The 18,372-nt window shown below is 55.5% G+C and overlaps 1 pseudogene; it reads left to right on the top strand.

The window, feature by feature from the left end:
• The first annotated feature begins 638 nt into the window (after positions 1 to 638).
• LOC120668670 lies at positions 639 to 5,676 on the top strand (annotated as a pseudogene).
• Positions 5,677 to 18,372: the final 12,696 nt, after the last annotated feature.

The raw sequence follows: 18,372 nt of genomic DNA, 5'->3' as shown, positions 1-18,372 counted from the left end.
CATCAGGGCACTCCATCAGATTTTTCTGACCAACATGCCGATGGAGTTGGTTGAAGGCCTGCGAAGAAGTGACAGTCACATTGTTCGGCATGTACCTAGCATCCATATTTTTGAGCCCTCTGATTCTAAAGCAGGTAAGATTCACATTCTTACTAGTTACTATGCCGATTATGATATTACTTGTTGAACCAACTAATGTAGTTGTCTTAAAATATTTTAGAAAGCAACTATAAATTAGAAACGATCAATTTAAAACAAATAGGTGATGAACAATACCTATAAAGCAGGTGCTTGCAAAGCTTATCAATGAACTACATACAAACATAAAATCCCATCTCTTTCCGTATTCACTATGGGTCTTCACTCACCATGTTCATCTAAACCTCCTATTCAATTCTTATGGTATAGAGTATCTGTGTTTGACAGATATCCGTACATTAATTATGAACTGTATCCACTTACTGTTAATGGATGTACTAATCACGATCCAAATTAGGGGTTTATTAAAAGGGAATATATCATATGTAATCCAATTTATTCGTGCAAATCATTCAAACTTCAATTTAAACCACCGATCAACACCCTGAACTGGACCTGTATTTATCAAAAATAGACCCTCTTTCTCCTCCGCGGTTTCAAAGTCAGCGAAAATTTTCCGGCCAATTACAGCCGCTGTCGCACGCGTACCGTCCGGCCTCGGCTAGCCGTCCCCGACGAGTGCTAGAGATTCCTCCGCTGCAGTACGCGGTGGCTCCTTGCTTAGATGATTCATTCAGCGCGCAACAACCTGCTAGGTAGTAGGTACTAGACGAGCTCCCGAACCCCGCGGTGGCCGCCGGATCGTAACGCCGGTCGCTCAACGGATGCTCTACCAGGGGCAGAGCGTCTCCGAGTCCGCGCCCCTCCTCGGCTCCTCCTGACTCCTCGAGCTCTGCGAGCATCCGAGTTTTGACACGGGTTCTTTTTCAGCATTAGTTTCTCTTCTGAAAGTGGTCAAATTTGCAATTTACCTCTCACCCAACCTCTACTCCCGTCGAGGAGTGCCGTGTCTTGACTCTTGCGTGCCTACTAGGAGTCGTCGAGTTGCATCAGAGCGATGGCGACGGCGAAGGCTTGATTGCAATTTGCGAAGCTAAGTGCGACGCGGGGCGGGGGGCATGGTCGCGGAGGCGCAATCCTTCAGGGCTTCGACCGCCGCCGCCTCCCATCTTCGTCGGCTTCTCCTTCGTCTTGCTCCTCCCATCCTCTGCTCCACGAGGTAGCCACGCCTTCTTGCTCATCCTCCTCTTCCTCTGTCTGATACTCCGTAAAAAATCTCCTTTTTTTTCAGCTTCCACGCTGCTGTTGCAATCGATTCGTCGAACACGTTATGGGCATCTCGGGCCAAGCTAATTCCTGGGTAGTGGAATCATGGCTGTCATGTATGCCACATCTTTGGGTTTATAGGAATCATACATTTATACTTCTTTTTTTTTTGCTGAATTTTATCTCAGAGATTCGGACAGTGCTAGGTCATTCGTGGCTTCGCTTTATTCTGCTTGCTAATCGGCTAGAGCGACATTCTTTTCCAATATAATAGGCAGCTCCCCTGCCTGTTCTTTTTCCCCTCTTGAACACCAGACATCCATTTCATTCTTCTGAAGTTACTTCCATTTTGGACAAGAAGATTGTATTTGACTAACTTGCCATTTATTTATTTTTCTAATTATTGCAGATCTGCGATCTAGTTAGTACTGTTCAGAAAATATGTATCTGATTATGACAAAGTGAAGATTTTTTGAGCCACCAGAGGAAATATGGCGGATGCTCTGTTTATAGTTCTCAGAAAAGTTGCTCTCTCCCTGGGAGAAGAGGCTCTACAGAAGATTGGCACAGAGGTGGTGGAAGCAGCACCGATCATGACAGATTTTGAGCATAGCATGAAACAAATTGAGGGTGAGCTATTGATTCTGCAGGCCTTTATTGGCCAGGTTAGTGCACAGAGATTTGGTGACAAGGCATTTGATGCATGGTTGGCATCAGGTTAGAGATGTTGCTCATGAGGTTGAAGACATCATTGATGAGTATGCTTACCTTACTGTGCAAGCTGTGGATACAAGCAGCTTCTTCAAAAGAAAGTTCCATCAAATCAAGAACTTTGCAGCATGGCACAAGTTATATAGCCAGATCAGTCAAGTAGAAGCTCGAATTCAGAGGCTAGCGGAAATGAGGAATCGGTATGGCCTCTCGGTAGGTACAGTAGACAAGAAAAATGATTTCCACCTCGCCAATCAGCTTTACCTGTCAGATTCTGCGTATCTAACTGATAATTCTGAGATAGTGGGACATGTTGATGAAATTGGTCAATTGACAGAATGGCTACTTGAAGAGAGACAGGACAGAACCCTAATGGCCGTCTTCGGTATGGGAGGTTTAGGCAAAACTACTATCACAAGCAGTGTCTACAAGAATCAGAAGATCATGACATCTTTTGATTGCCACGCATGGATTACTGTATCTCAGACTTATCAAGTTGAGGAGCTACTAAGAGAAATTATAAATCAGCTAATAGATGAAAGAGCACGCAAGGCAAGTGGTTTCCTGGCCATGAAGCGTATGAGATTGGTTGAGATAATACAAAGCTATTTGCAGGACAAAAAATATTTCATTGTACTGGATGATGTATGGGACAAAGATGTTTGGTTATTTTTGAATTATGCATTTGCCAGAAACAATTGTGGAAGTAAAGTGCTGATAACAACCCGGAGAAAAGATGTGTCTTCTTTGGCTGTTGACAACTATGTCATTGAACTTAAAACCCTGAAATATGCTGAATCTTGGGAACTATTTTGTAAAAAGGCTTTTCGATCTTCACAAGATAATATATGTCCTGAAAATGTAAGATCTTGGGCACATAAAATTGTTGCCAAGTGCCAAGGATTGCCACTGGCCATTGTAACCATTGGAAGTATTCTGGCATACCGTGACAAGGAACATGAATGGGCATTTTTCTACAAGCAGCTTAGCTGGCAATTAGCTAACAATCCAGAGCTCAGTTGGATTTCTAATGTTCTGAATATGAGCTTAAATGACCTCCCATGCTATCTGAGGAGCTGCTTTATATACTGTTCCCTCTATCCTGAAGATCACAAGATTAAAAGAAAACTGATTTCGAAGCTATGGATTGCGGAAGGTCTTGTGGAGGACAGAGGAGATGGAACAACAATGGAGGAAGTTGCTGAGTGTTACCTTACGGAACTGACTCAACGCTCTCTTCTTCAAGTCACCGAAAGGAATGCATGTGGAAAGGCTAGAACATTTTTGATGCATGATCTTGTGCGGGAGTTAACCTCAATCATTGCTAAAAATGAGAAGTTTGGCATTGCATTTGGCGATGTTGGTATATCCCAAGGTTGCTATGAAGCCCGACGTTTATGCATCCAAAGAGGTGCCCAGACCTCTAATACTTCTGCTGGTTCACGGCTCCGTTCATTCATTTTATTTGACACTGAAGTACCATCTTCTTGGATATATGATAGGTTATCACATTTCAGACTACTGAGGGTCCTATCCCTAAGATTTGCCAATGTTGAGGAAGTGCCAGGCGTGGTCACAGAATTGTATAACTTGCGTTATCTAGATTTTTCCCATACAAAAGTGAAGAATATACCGACATCTATAGGAAGACTTGTTAACCTACAAGTTTTGGATCTCAGATTCAGCTATGTGGAGGAGTTGCCACAGGAAATAACTATGCTAACTAGTTTGCGGCATTTACATGTATTTGTGGTCCATGATCTTCAACAAAGATCACTGGATTGCTTCAGTGGAACAAAAATTCTTGGTAACATTTGTCATCTAAAGGATCTGCAAGCTTTACAGATTGTTTCAGCCAATAAAGATTTGGTTTCACAGCTGGGGAACTTGAAATCATTGAGAAGTTTGGCTATAGTGAAAGTGCGACAAAGCTATATTGCAGAGTTATGGAATTCATTGACAAAGATGCCTAACCTGAGTAGGTTGGTTATTTCTGCGTTTGATATGGATGATGTTCTTGATTTTAGAATGCTAAAGCCCTTGCCGCACCTCAGGTTCTTCCGACTGGCAGGAAAGTTGGATGCAGGTGTGCTTCCATCCATATTTTACAATTTTGAGAAGTTAACATGGTTAAAAATAGACTGGTCTGGTCTGAAGAAGGATCCGATTAGCTCCTTCTCCCACATGTTAAATCTAGTTGATTTACGGCTCCATGGGACATATGGTGGGGAACAGTTAACTTTTTGTGCTGGATGGTTCCCCAAGCTCAATTATCTGCAATTAGCTAGCATGGAGAATCTGAATTGGATTGAGATAGAGGATGGAACAATGATGCGTCTAAATCAATTGGAGTTGTTTGGCTTAGGAAATCTAAAGGCAGTACCCGATGGCATCAAGTACATTAAGACACTCCACCAGATGTATCTGATAGATATGCCAAAGCAGTTTCTAGAAAGCCTGCGTGGAAGTGGGAGTCACATTGTCCAACATATACATAACATCCATACTTTCGAATCCTCTGATTCTGAAGGTAATTTCATTATCTTATTATGCCAAATACTTTGACAAAAAAAAATAATATGGGTGTCATAAGATATTCTCAAATGAACTGTAGCTTAGGAAAGATCAAACTAATCAGAGATTAAAAAAACTATTTGGAATTAGCCAATTAACTATATAAACATTGTGTCCCATCTCCTGTATCTTACATATTGTATCACAGAGTAAATTTGTTTTGCTGGTATTGCAGTAAATAACTTCTGTTTTGCGGAATACCTCACCAACAAGTTCGGCCCTGGTGCTATTAAGCATGCCCCTACCTACTGTGGCTAATCCGGCACTTGATAGTTCGTTGGGAGCTTTTAGTGAGAAATATGTTGTTCCTTTGTGGACCAATCATTTCAAGAGTTGTGAATATGCAGTTCAGCTTGGTGCTGAAACTCATCTGCTTGTGTGGTGCCTCATATACAGGTTCGAACCTGAGCTGCTGAAACTCGGCCTGCAGGGGGAAGAAACCCCCGAGCATTGAATAAGAGAAGACCTCTCACACAGGCCAAGAAAACCCCCGAACCTCTGCCCCACCCCTACATGGGGGCGCCGTTACTTGTGTGAGTGCGGGCCGGGACCTTCCTTTTCCGGGTAGGCACCCATTCGCCTAACCTGTTGAACAATTTGCTACCGTAAAAAAAGATGATTTCAGGAAATATATAGCATCTGTTTGCTTCACTTGAAGATATTGCATATTGGAAAAGTGCCCACCGGAACAGTGGTAAAACATTTTCTTAAGGAGGCGACCAGTATTTGAGATTGAGACATGAAGTGGCTTGCTGAGTTCTGTGGAACCTGTGACATGACTGCTGACTGCAAATCTGCAATTTATGAAGGAGAATTTGCATGGCATCACCGCTGAACTGGAAGAGATTGTACAAGTTGTACATTGTGAGTTGTGACCGGTATTCACGGTATATTGGTTAGAACAAATTATCAGACCCGTAGATCGTTAGATGGGAGATGACTGAAGACCACCAGATGGTTAATATGCTTCTGACCGTAATTTAAAAGCTTTCTTTTGCAATGTAGTCATCCCACATGTTATTTGTAATATTACTTTCTATTGGTACTCTCCTTTTTTTTTTTTGTCAAAGTGCGCATGTGCATCAAGATTCAACGCCCTTTTTTTTGCAAACATTAGCTTAAACATTTGTCAATTATATGAAATTGATACTGTCGTGGAGCTGCAACCACGGCCGGGTGGCGGAAGGCACCCGCCCTAGCCCAGAGGGTGTGTACTCGGGGGTTAGCTAGTCCCAGAACGATCTCACTCAAGAACACGATGAACACAGCAAGATTTAGAGTGGTTCGGGCCGCCGGAGTGTAATACCCTACGTCCACTGGGTGTTGTATTGCCTCCCCACGAGAGTGTGAGAGCTTGTGTTCGTCTGGAGCTATCCTGTACACAGCGAGTGCCTCCCTTTTATATCTCAAGGGAGGCGCGTACATGGCTGCCGGGACCCCGACAAGTGGGCCCAGCGATGCGGTATAAAATATAGTATTGTTCATCATTATGGTGTTGCAGGCAAAGGAGATCTTTCTCTAGATATCTTTGCCTGCTCTTGGAGTCTCCCGTTCAGCATGTCTAGGCGCTGTCTTGTCGGAACGGCGCCCGTCGTAGCCAGCGGCGTCGCCTGCCACGTAGCTGAACGGCTGTGTAGGGAGCGGCGTAGGCGGTATGATGGAAAAGTGCCGTGCCGTCGTATCCATTTAATGCGGCTGACGGGCTCTGCGCGGACGCGGCACAGGCGGCTGCACTGTGCACCTTGGTAATACGCGGTGCACAGCGGGGCCTGTCAAAGTCTGTCCCGCGTGCTGCGGCGGCAGAGCATGCGTCAACCATCCGCATTAAATGTGGTGGGTGGGCGAGTCCCCCTTGCGGAGGACTCGCGCATGAGCCCGCGCCCGTGCCCCCGGGACACGTGGCGTCTCCGGACCCCCGCACGGTAAGGGGGGTCCGGACGGCGCAGGAGGCCCCGGACCCCTATGGGGGGTCCGCGGCCTGGCTGTCAACTCGGAGCTTCCATCCCTTAGAGACACGTGGCGTCTCCGGACCCATCCCCAGGCGGGGAACGGGTCCGGGGCCGTTGGCCTGGTGAGGGAAGAGCCTGTCCGGTGGGGCCTGGCTACTCCGTCCTTACGCGTAGTTACGGATAACTACGAGGGTCCTGTCTTGCTGCGGTAAGAGTGGGTACCCCTGCTACAGGGTACCGACAGTGGCCCCCGGGCCCACCTTGGGGGAGGTACGAACCCGCAGGTGGGGCCACTACTGCGATTTGGCTCTGCATAGCTTGAAGTTTCTTGCTGCAGAGGTCTTGACCGGCCTTGACCATCCATCGGATTGTTCGCTGCCTCATCACATCGCAACGGCTTATTGACTCGTGGCCCCCACGCACAGTGGTACACCTAGTCATGCGCGCGACGCTCGGCATTCTTGCGGCCAGAGTAAACGGATCATTTACCACCGGCGCAGTTCCCGAAAAGCTCGGCCACGCCAGCGCTTAATGCGCGCACGTCAGCTCGGCTTTTGCCTCGCTCCGCGCGCGTGTGGGCAACGGTTCAGATCCCATCTTTTCGCACCCTTGTTCGTTACCCGCTCACCCCGCCAGGTGGGCCTAGGCCCCCATGTCATGGACTGGGCGGTTAACTCCAGGCGCGGGCGTCGCTTGGGTTCTGGCGACGGTTCCGGAGTGCGCCGGTTGAATCGGGCTTATAATGGGATGAATCCGCATTCCGCGGTTACTTTCCCGCATTCGCCTTCTTCCTTCCAACCTTTGCGCCCCTTTGCCTTCGAGCTTTCCTCGCCCCTTTCTCCCCCACACAGGTCGCTTCTTACTCCACCGAGAGATGGCGTCCCTTGTTCATCTCCGCCGCTACCAGACCGAGGGAGAGTTGAACACAGTGCGCCGTCTGCTGGGATGGAGTGCTCAGGAGACCGGCTGGGGGGGTGCGAGCAGGCTCGGTTCCCCTTGGCAACCTCCGCGCCGGGGAGTTTGTGCTATTTATCTCGCACATCTCCACCGGCGTGGGACTGCCGATTTCTTCGTTCCTGCTGCTGCTGCTGGAAGACTTCGGCCTCCAACTTCAGCATCTGACACCGCACTCCCTCCTCCTGACGTCCATCTTCGTGCATTTATGCGAGATGTTCGTGGGAGTTCGGCCCTGCGTCATCCTCTTCCGCTATTTCTTCATTCTGGTGAGGTCCGGAAGGAGCAAGGACGAGGTGGGGGGGTACTACTTCCAGGTGAGGAGTGACCTGGCGACTCCTTACATTCCCGGCCTTGCTGGCGGAAAGTGGGAGGAGTGGCACAGGGACTGGGTGATCGCCACCACTGAAGCCAACGAGGCGCCTCGCCCTGCCGACTGAGGGGCCCGCCTCCGACAAGGCATCCTGGAGGGCCAAGCCGTCGCTGCAGCCGGAGTTCGACTCCGTGCTGGACAAGATTAGGTCACTGGCGGAGAGCGGCCTCACCTCGTGGCACGTGCTCGGAGACTTCGTGAAGCGCCGGATCGCTCCCCTGAAGCAGCGGCCGCGTCCTGCGTGGAACTTCACCGGCCTCAACGACTGCAGCAGGACCCAACGCGGTGAGGGGAGCGACCTGACTCAGGAGGCCTTGGAGGTTCTGGTGCGGAACGTGACTGGGGACACCTTCATCCCGGAGAACCTGATCCTCCCGCAGAGCGTAGTCCCCCTCGGCGAGGACTCCGCGAGGGTGGCGGTGCTGGCAACCCTGCCGACTCTGGACGACGGGGGACTGGCCCCACGCCAGACCGGAGGCGACGCGAACCGCGGGCTCCAGATCCCTGGTGCATCCGGGGATCAGGCCACGCTGAGCGCTGCGGGACCCGGCGCCACCACGAAGGGGAAGCAGGCCGCGGCTAGCAGCGCGGCCGCAGCCGGCTCCAGCCGGGCACAGGGCAGCTCCGGTGCATCGTCGGGCGACGCAGGCCGGCGCAGGCTACTCCGGGGCGACGGGACCCTGGTCTCGGAGCCCGCCGCGAAGCGCCAGAGGTCTTCTGAGGGCGCAGGCCAGGGTAGCTCCTGGGCTGCCGGCCCCCACGGGCCCTCTGGGGCGACTGGACCACCACCATCGCCGCCGAGGAATTCCTCCCGCCGGCAGCAAGAGCAGCAGCAGCAGCAGCAGCCGCAAGAGCAGCGGCAGCAGGCACGTGGGCGGCAACAGCAGCAACAGGTGCGACCCCGGGTTGCGCCCATGCCGCAGCCACAGGGACAGCAGCAGCGGGAGCAAGCCCGGGTTGCGCCTGCATCGCAGCTGCAAGGGCAGCAGCAGCAACAGCAGCAGCAGCAGCCGCAAGAGAAGAGGCCCGGGCTCCGGGGACGCTGGGTACCCGGTACTTCTGGGTTAGTGTCATTCTGCTCTCTTCCCTTGCGCCGGTGCTCTGTTTTGTTTTTTGAAGGCTTTTCTGCTTTGTTACCAGGGCTCCTCGCCCCAGCGGTTCTTCTACCCTCGCCGGCACATCGGCAGGTGCCCAGGTGTCGGCGGCCTCGGCGTCGACAGCGACGGCGACAGCAAATGCGGTACCCACAGGTATGGCGACCTGCTGCTAGCTTCGTGGCGTATGACGTGATGCTGACTGGCGTGTCATTTTTAGACTCCGCAGCGCACAACGCGGCGGCGGCGACGGGGGCGCCGGTGCAGGGTGCAGCCGCGCCCGACACGGCGACGGTGGAGACGCCGGTGCCGGGTGCTGCCGCACCCGATGCCGCAGCGACTGAAATGCCGGCTCTGGGCGCCGCGGTCCCCGGCGCTGCGGCGGCGGAGGCGCCAGTGCTGGGCGCAGCCGCACCCGACGCGGCGGCGGCGGAGGCACCGGAGCTGGGCGCAGCCGCACCCGACGCGGCGGCGGCGGAGGCACCGGAGCTGGGCGCAGCCGCACCCGACGCGGCGGCGGCGGAGGCACCGGAGCTGGGCGCAGCCGCACCCGACGCGGCGGCGCGCGGAGGCACCGGAGCTGGGCACGGCCGCACCCGACGCGGCGGCGGCGGAGGCACCGGAGTTGAGCTCGGCCGCGCCCGACACGGCGGCAGCGGGGGCGCCGGAGCTGGGCACAGCCGCGCCCGACACGACGGCAGCGGGGGCGCCGGAGACAAGTGCCGCAGCGGAAGCCCCCTACTTCCAGCTCCGGTCCGGTTGCAGAGGAGGAGTTGGAGGTGGTCTTTGGCCGGCGGCTCCTGCAGCTCCAACTCCCAGAGGAGGATGCGACTCCCCTTCCCCAGGTGATGTTGCAGGTTCGGCGGTCGATCGAGGAGGCAACCTCTTCCGCCGAGGTGGCCTTCCGGCGGGAGTGGTCTGCCTTGGAGAGTGAGCGCCAGCGCCTCTCCGACTGGCACACCCGCCTGGAAGCGCGCACGAAGGCTGAAGCCTCCCTCGCTGCGGAAACTCGGTCAAAACTCAAGGCGGACCAAGAGGCCTACCGAGCCAACCTTAAGAAGGTGTTTGACCGAGAGTTCACAGTGTCAAACCGAGAGAAATCCTTGGCGCAGCGGGAGCAGGACTTCACCCTGGAGGTTGTTGGCTTCGCTGCTCAGCGGTCCGACCTCGAGGCTCACCTCGCAGCTCAACAGTCCGAGCTGGAGGCTCGCAGCGGGGACCTCGAGGTCCGGAGGCAGGAGCTCGACGTCTTCTCTGCGACTCTGCAGGGATGGCGTGAACAACTGCAGGAGAGAGCCCGCCAGCTAACTGCCGACGAGGCGGATTTGGAGGAGGGCCGGAAGTCCCTCGCCAAGCGGGAGGCTCATGCCACCGGCATAGAGAAAGAACTTGGGCGCCAGCGTGAGTCGCTCAAGAAGTTGAGGGACCGGGCGGAGGAGAGGGAGGCCGAGCTCGAGGAAAGGTCCCGCGGGCTCGAGGAAAGGTCCCGCGAGGTGGAGGTGGCCAAGGCGGCCCTGGACACCCGGGTGCAAGAGGCGGTCCAGGAGGCGGTCCGGAAGCACCAGGAGGACCAGCGCGCGGGAGCCCAGCGGATCGCTGACTGGGCGGCTGAAGCGAGCCTCGCACTGGTGCCATTGGGAATGAGCCCGATCCAGGTGGCGGAGCCGCCAGCTTCGATAGCTGACGCTCTCCCAGTGCTGAGCTCTACTTCGGATAGGCTCCATTGTCTGGAGCCAGCCCTTGCTGGTCAGCTTGAAGCCGAGGGTCGCGAGCTGATCCGGATGGTGGCGGAGCACATTCCTGACCTGCCTCCGGAGCCATGACCTGGCCATGTCACTGGCGCCCGTGGTCAATGGCCCTGTAGCGGAGACGGAGGCCGCCGCTCGGGACAGCGTGCGAGAGGTCGTTGACTTCGTTGCCGCCTACTTCAAGCGGGAACCTGCGGACCCTTGAGCGGGGCCATGTACCTTTTTCCTTTTGCATTATGCAACAAACATTGTATTAGCTGAAATTTTTGAAGTAGAAGAAACTTCAACTTAGCTGTTTGTCTGTTGATTTGCGGTATGCAGCGCCCCGGCGCCCTGGCCCCCTGGCGGATAGGTTCAATTGATTGGACCTGTCAGCCACGTGAGCCGTAGGAGATGCTCTGGACCTCCTTGGCATTGGGCTGCATAGTCTGTAAGACGAGCAAGCGCCTTGTTCCCTGTGTAGTATACAGGACTACAGAGAAAAGAATCAAGCTCACTTATACAGTAGCAATGATATCGCAACTTAGCTGCTTGACGCATGCAGAATCCGTTCGTGATGTGTGGAACAAAGCGGATGCTCCGGGCCCCCTGGAAGATAGACTCAGTTGTTTTGAGTCTGTCTACCATTGAGACTGGATCTTGATCTGCATGAAGGCTTTGAAGCAGATGCTAGGACCCCCTGGTAGGTAGGCTCAATGGTTTGAGGCTGGCTACCACCAATCAGGGCTTAACCTGTGTACCACTTCAAATTTACAGCTTAGTAACAGGCCCGCGGGACTCGTCCGTGACCAGTGCCAGGCTGGTACAAGGTCCGGGGCTCTAGATGCGCAGGTCCAGGTTGATCAGCGCTTGTTACAGAGTGGTGGAGTGTGTAGGCTTAGGGTACGGGACCAGGCTAAGGCGCTACACAAGGCTCCGGACCATTCCAGGAAACAGCACGATCTTCCCGGACCTGGCTTCATCATCCCAGGCCTCTCGCAGCAGTGGCAAGATCACTTTGTTGTACTCAATCTTTTGAGATGTAGTACTGGGCATGCCGTGTTGGATTTAGAAAACCAACTCTTGAGCTGGAACGGGGTCCGGGCCCTTAATTACCTGACTCCAGGTACTAGAGTACTTGTTATAGGGTGGTGGAGTGTGTAGGCTTTTGGGTACGGAACCAGCTAAGCGGCTACACAGGACTCCGGACCACCCCAGGAAACAAGCACCCGCTCTCCCGAGTAGGTCCCTAAGGGTCTGGACTCTTCTCCAGCAGCAAGAGGGTCCGGATCTGTACTGGCAGTCCAGCAACTCAGCTCAGATCTTAGTTGTAGCAACAAGGACAGAGGTCCCCGCGGGGGGTTAGAGAGGTAAAAACTTTGAGAATCGACATGCGAATTTAAATTTTGACACAAAGACAGAACTGGGAGAAATTATTTCCTTTGCAATCTTGTTGTACATGGCTTGCGCGATGGATGCCAGAGACTGGGTTTACGAGGTCGGACCTCTACCGTTCTGGGCTGCGCGTTAGCCGACGGTGCGATGGATGCCAGAGGTCGGGTTTACGAGGGTGGCCCCCAACCGCTCTGGGCCGCACGGTAACTCTATCTTATTACAAAGGAAAGGATTATTTCCGGCTCTGCCTAGGTGTAGAACTTACGCAGATGCTCTATGTTCCATGGGTTGGGCAGCGGCACTCCATCTTCTGTGGCGAGGCGAACGCATCCGGGCCGGCATACCTCTGTAACCCTGAAGGGCCCCTCCCAGCTGGGGGAGAGTTTGTGAAGCCCTGCTCGGCTCAGGATTCGTCTGAGGATGAGATCGCCAGCCCGGAGCTCCCTGCTATGCACGAACCGTTGATGATAGCGCCGGAGTGCCTGGTTGTAGCGTGCATTTCGGATTGCTGCTCGCCACCTTCGCTCATCAACGAAGTCCATGTCGTCGCGCCACAGCTGTTCCTGCATGGATTCGTCAAAGGCCTGGACCCGTGGTGAGCCCAGGTGAATTTCTGGGGGAAGGCATGCTTCAGCCCCGTAGACCAGGAAGAACGGAGTCTCTCCGGTGGCTATGCTGGGTGTGGTCCGGTTGCCCCATAGTACGCATGGAAGCTCGTCAACCCATTTGGCACCGTGCTTCTTCAAGCAGTTGTAGGTGCGGGTCTTGAGTCCCCTGAGGATCTCTGCATTCGCTCTCTCAACCTGTCCATTGCTGCGGGGGTGTGCTACGGACGCAAAGCATAGCTGGATGCCGATGTCCTCACAGTATTCTTGGAAGAGTCTGCTTTTGAATTGGGTCCCGTTATCCGCAATGATGCGGCTTGGGACGCCAAATCTGCACACAATGGACCTGAGGAAGGCGACTGCCAATTTCTTAGTGATATTCACCACAGGGGTAACTTCCGGCCACTTGGTGAACTTGTCGATGGCGACATAGAGGAACCGGTACCCGCCGACAACCCGGGGGAATGGCCCCAGGATATCCACACCCCACACAGCAAATGGCCATGAGGGCGGAATCATCTGCAGAGCTTGAGCCGGGGTGTGTATTTGCTTTGCATGGAATTGACATGCTTTGCAGGACCTTACCAGCTCAGCCGCATCCTGGAGTGCTGTTGGCCAGTAGAAGCCATGCCGAAAGGCCTTGCCAACAAGCGTGCGAGAGGAGGAATGACTTCCGCACTCGCCTCCATGGATCTCCGCGAGCAACTCGCGGCCCTCTCCCTGGGAAATGCACCGCATGAGGACACCGTTGGCGCCACGGCGGTAGAGATCCCCTTCTACCACCGCGTAGCGTTTAGCCAACCGGACTATGCGCTCAGCGGACACATCGTCATCAGGGAGGATGTTATCTTTCAGGTAGTCCCGGATCTCGGAGATCCATGCATCGGGAGCTCCCTAAGAAGGTGGGTGTGGCTCTGAGAGGTCACCAGGATCCTCTACAGGGCACACGGCCCAGGTTGGGCACCACAGGTGGAGTGCTGCCGGGACCGCTGGCTTTGAGGTGCTAGCTTGATCCCCTTCACCCAGCTCGACAGGCTGGGCGGTAGGTCTCTGCAGCCGTCTTTCGAAGACACCTTCAGGCACGGGAGCCCAGGTAGATGCTCTCGCAGAGAGATCATCTGCTGCTGAGTTGTGCTCGCGGGGAACGTGCTGTAGTTCCAAGGCGTCGAAGTCCCTTTCGAGCTTCCTCACATGTATGAGGTATGCCGCGAGCTGGGGATTGTTGCAGTTGCAATCCCCTCGGACCTGCTTGATGATTAGCTGGGAGTCCCCCTTCACCAAGAGGTGCCGGACCCCCAATGAGAGGGCTTGCGTCAGGCCAAAGATCAGCGCCTCGTATTCCGCCATGTTGTTGGTGGCCTTGAACTCAAGGTGCACCATGTACTTCAGCTGATCTCCATTTGGGTCGATGAGGACCACACCAGCTCCGGCCCACTTTTCGCGGGCGGACCCGTCGAAGAAGAGTGTCCAGTGGGGTTCGGTGAAGACTGGTGCCCTGATTTCCGGCTCCGGGGGTCCGGCGTTGACGACCGGACCCCCAGGATTGCTTGGGGAGGGAGTCCACTCCGCTATGAAATCGGCCAGGATCTGGCTCTTGATTGCATGGCGTGGCTGGAAGTCCAGTTGGAACTCTGCCAGCTCTGCCGCCCACTTGGCGATATTGCCTGTGGCGTTGGAGTTGTGCAGGATCAGCTCTTAACGGGTAAGAGGTCACTACGACAACTCGATGTGCCTGAAAGTAGTGGCGCAGTTTCCTGGACGCAATTAGTATCGCATAGATAAGCTTATGCGTCTCAAGATACCTGGCCTTCGCCTCGTGGAGGACTTCACTGACGTAGTAAACCGGCTTTTGGACAGTCCGGATCCCGATTACCGGGTCCGGCACGCCCTTATCCACCACATCAGGTCCTTGGGCCCCCAGCGGCTCCGGGCTCCCACTGGCACAAGGCTCGTCCGGACCCCCTTGTGCGGGGCCCGGGGCTTCAGGCAGAGGTGAGGCTGACGGGCCCCCGTGTCCGGGGTCCGGCTCACCATCTTTGGCCGGGGAGACCCTGGTGTCCCCCTGGCGAGCTTGCTCCGCCCTCTCGGCGACTAGCACCATGCTGACTGCCTCCGCAAACGCAGCAAGATACAGAAACAACGGCTCACCGGGCTCTGGAGCCACCAATACTGGCAACGAGGTGAGGTGTTGCTTCAGCTCCTGGAAGGCCTGTTCAGCCTCTTCGGTCCAAGTAAATGGACCGGACCTCCTCAATAATTTGAAGAAGGGGAGGGCCCTCTCAGCTAGCCTCGATATGAAGCGGCTAAGAGCAGCGAGAGATCCAGTGAGCTTCTGGACATCCTTGATGCGGCAAGGAGGCCTCATTGCTTCGATCGCCTTGATCTTGGCTGGGTTTGCCTCGATGCCTCGATGTGAGACCAGGAAACCCAGCAGCTTCCCTGCTGAGACGCCGAAGATGCACTTCTCGGGATTCAGCTTCGTGCGTGTGGTGCGGAGCCGGTCGAAGATGAGGGACAGGTCCTCCACTAGTGTTGACCCTACCTTAGTCTTGACCACAATGTCATTGACATAAACCTCAACAACATCTCTAATCAGATTACAGAAGGTTTTGTTCATAGCTCGTACAAACGTGGGTAAGGCATTCCTTAGACCACATGGCATGACAATGTAGCAATAAAGCCCATCTACTGTTACAAAGGCAGTATGCTTCCTATCCTCTATAGACATCTGAATCTGGTGGAAACCAGAGTATGCATCTAGGAAAGACAAAAGGTCACACCCGAAGGTGGAGTCCACGATCTGATCGATACGTGGTAGAGGATAGGGGTCTCTAGGACATGCCTTGTTGAGGCTGGTGTAGTCGATGCACATCCGAAGCTTCCCGTTGGCCTTTGGGACGACGACCGGATTGGCCAACCACACGGGGTGGTGGACCTCCTCGATGAAGCCGGCGTGTAGGAGCTTGTGGACTTCTTCGCGGATGAAGTTTTGTCGCTCCACGGACTGCTTCCGAGGACTTCTGGCGCACCGGCGTGGCGTCGGGGTAGATCCTCAGATTGTGCTCGATCACTTCCCTGGGGATCCCGGGCATCTGTGACGGTTCCCAGGCGAACACGTCGACATTTGCCCGGAGGAAAGCGATGAGCGCGTCTTCCTATTTCTCCTCCAGGTTCCCCGCGATACGGGTGGTCCTGGTGGAGTCCGCTCCAATCTGCACCGTCTTCACGGAAACATGGTCCGGATCGGACGGTTGGACCTTGGGAGCCTTTGCAGGCGCCTTGGGCTGCGAGGTGGACGGATCCTCCTCGGAACGCGCAGCCTCTGCCGCCAGAGCATGCAGCCTCTCAACTGCAGCGACGGCAGCGGTGCGGTCGCCCTGTACGGTGAGGACTCCGGCAGGAGAAGGCATCTTCAAGACCAAATACCCATAATGAGCAATGGCCATGAAGCGGTAGAGCGCCGGCCGGCCAATGATGGCGTTGAACGGGAGGTTTACTTCCGCAACATCGAACAGAACACTCTCTGTGCGGAAGTTCTCCTCGGTCCCGAACGTGACCGGCAGTGTGATGCTCCCCAGGGGGAACACCGGGTGTGGGCCCACTCCAGAGAATGGGCGAGAGGGAGTCAGCTTGGACTCCGGGATCTGCAGCTGCTTGATCGCCGCATAGCTGATGACATTGAGGCCTGCCCCACCGTCAATCAGCACGTGATAGAGCCTTACGTTGGATATGACAGGAGCGGTGACTAGAGGTAGTACACCAGCTCCGGCCATATTTTCCGGGCAGTCAGATGGCCCAAAAGAGATGGTGGTGTTCATCCACCTCTGATGCGCCGCCGCCTTCGGGACCCCCGGCTTCACCGAGAGGACCTCCCGGCGAAGGGTCTTCACATCCCGTCGGGAGACAAGCTCCCAGCTTCCGCCGTACATTACATACAGCTTCTTGCGGCGGTCGCCGTTATCGGAATCGGAGTCGTCGTCGTGGTAGACGCCCTTCAGCTCTCGAGCGGGGGATTGGTACCCCAGCTCCTTCTCCCCGGCGGCGGCCCTGCTGCCGGAGGCCTTCTCCTTGCCGGCCCGCTGGCGAGGAGGGGATGAACCGTCCTTGGAGGACTGCTCACGCCGCCCACTGACCCGCTTCGCGAGCTTCTGGATCTCGCGGCAGTCAGCGGCGCTGTGGCGAGCGGTGGGATGCACTGGGCATGAACCTCCGCTTCCACCTTGCGGGCGAGGGCGTTTGCCGTGTGCATTCTGGCCCCCAGCCGCTGCTGCCGCAGCCGGCGTCGCTGCTGGCGCCGCCGCTGCAACGACTGGTCCACCAGATTGCAGTTCCCCGCGATTCCGGTTCTTGTTCTTCTTCTTCTTGCCACCGCCCTGAGCGGTAGCACTGGAGCCGCCAGCCTTGGCGTCTCCGCTTTGGGGGGCTGAGTGCCATGCACGACCCTCAGCGGCCCTGGCACACTTGTCTGCCAGGGAGAAGAGCGTAGTGACGCTTTCCACCTCGTGCGTCGCCAGCTTCTCGAGCATCTTCTCGTCACGTACCCCCTGGCGGAAAGCAGTGATAATAGATGCATCTGAGATATGAGGAATGGTACCCCATACCTTGGTGAAGCGCGAGATGAAGGCCCGGAGCGTTTCTCCGGGCTTTTGCCTCACGGCGTGAAGGTGCGCCTCCACGCCATGCTGCTGGTACGCACTGGCGAAGTTCGCTGTGAACCTTGCACAGAGCTCTTCCCAGGACTGGATCGTCCCAGGCGTGAGGTTCATGAGCCAGGTCCGGGCTGGCCCAGACAAGGCTACATGAAAGTAGCTTGCCATGACGGCGCCGTTACCACCAGCCGCTGTGATGGCAGTAACGTACACCTGCAGGAACTCCGACGGGTTAGTGGTACCGTCGTACTTTTCCGGCAGATGGGGGCAGAACTTGGATGGCCATGCCACCGCTCGGAGGTGGTCCGCCAGTGCAGCGCAGCCCACCCCGGCAACTGGTGCGCCTGGCTGTATCCGGGTGTTCACTGGGGGCTTGGGTGCCACCACATCCAAGTCGGCGTTGAGGTTACGGCCCTCAATGTTAAGACGGCGCTCTTGCGCCCTCTCAACGGAGACGCGGGCATCCTCTCCCGCGCGCTGGCGGTTGAGCTCCGCCCGCGGGTCTTCTGTTCGTGCACCCCTCACGGTAGGGGAGCGCACGGACGCCGACGCACCGCCCTGACGCTGGTGGTAAGGTACCACCGCATTGCTGGGCGGAGGTCGTTGCCCAGTCCTTGCAGAACTGGGGGAGGCCTGAGCCAGGTGGAGGAGACGGTCAACGTCATCCCGCCACTGCTTCAGGGCGTCTGGCGAGGCTGCCCCAGCCGGGGGGTTGCGAAGCAACTCCCTAGCCGCTGCCAGCGCTCCGCCGCTCGCAGCTTGTGAGGGGGCCCTTGATGGGCGCCCTGACTCTTGCCGGCGAGCAGCGCGCGCTGCTGCCGACGGTGGCTGCTCCACAGGCACAGTTGCCCCTGGAGCAGGAACACGAGGAGCGTGTGGCGTAGAGGACGCCACACCCTCCGTCATCTCTACGTCGTCCACACGAACCATGGGGACGATGAGGAGAGGAACTATGACCAGCTAAAGAAATCCCCTACCTGGCGCGCCAAATGTCGTGGAGCTGCAACCACGGCCGGGTGGCGGAAGGCACCCGCCC

This window comes from Panicum virgatum, chromosome 4N (assembly GCF_016808335.1).
Source record: "Panicum virgatum strain AP13 chromosome 4N, P.virgatum_v5, whole genome shotgun sequence".
Classification (NCBI taxonomy): domain Eukaryota; kingdom Viridiplantae; phylum Streptophyta; class Magnoliopsida; order Poales; family Poaceae; genus Panicum; species Panicum virgatum.
This window is presented reverse-complemented; position numbering and strand designations above follow the sequence as displayed.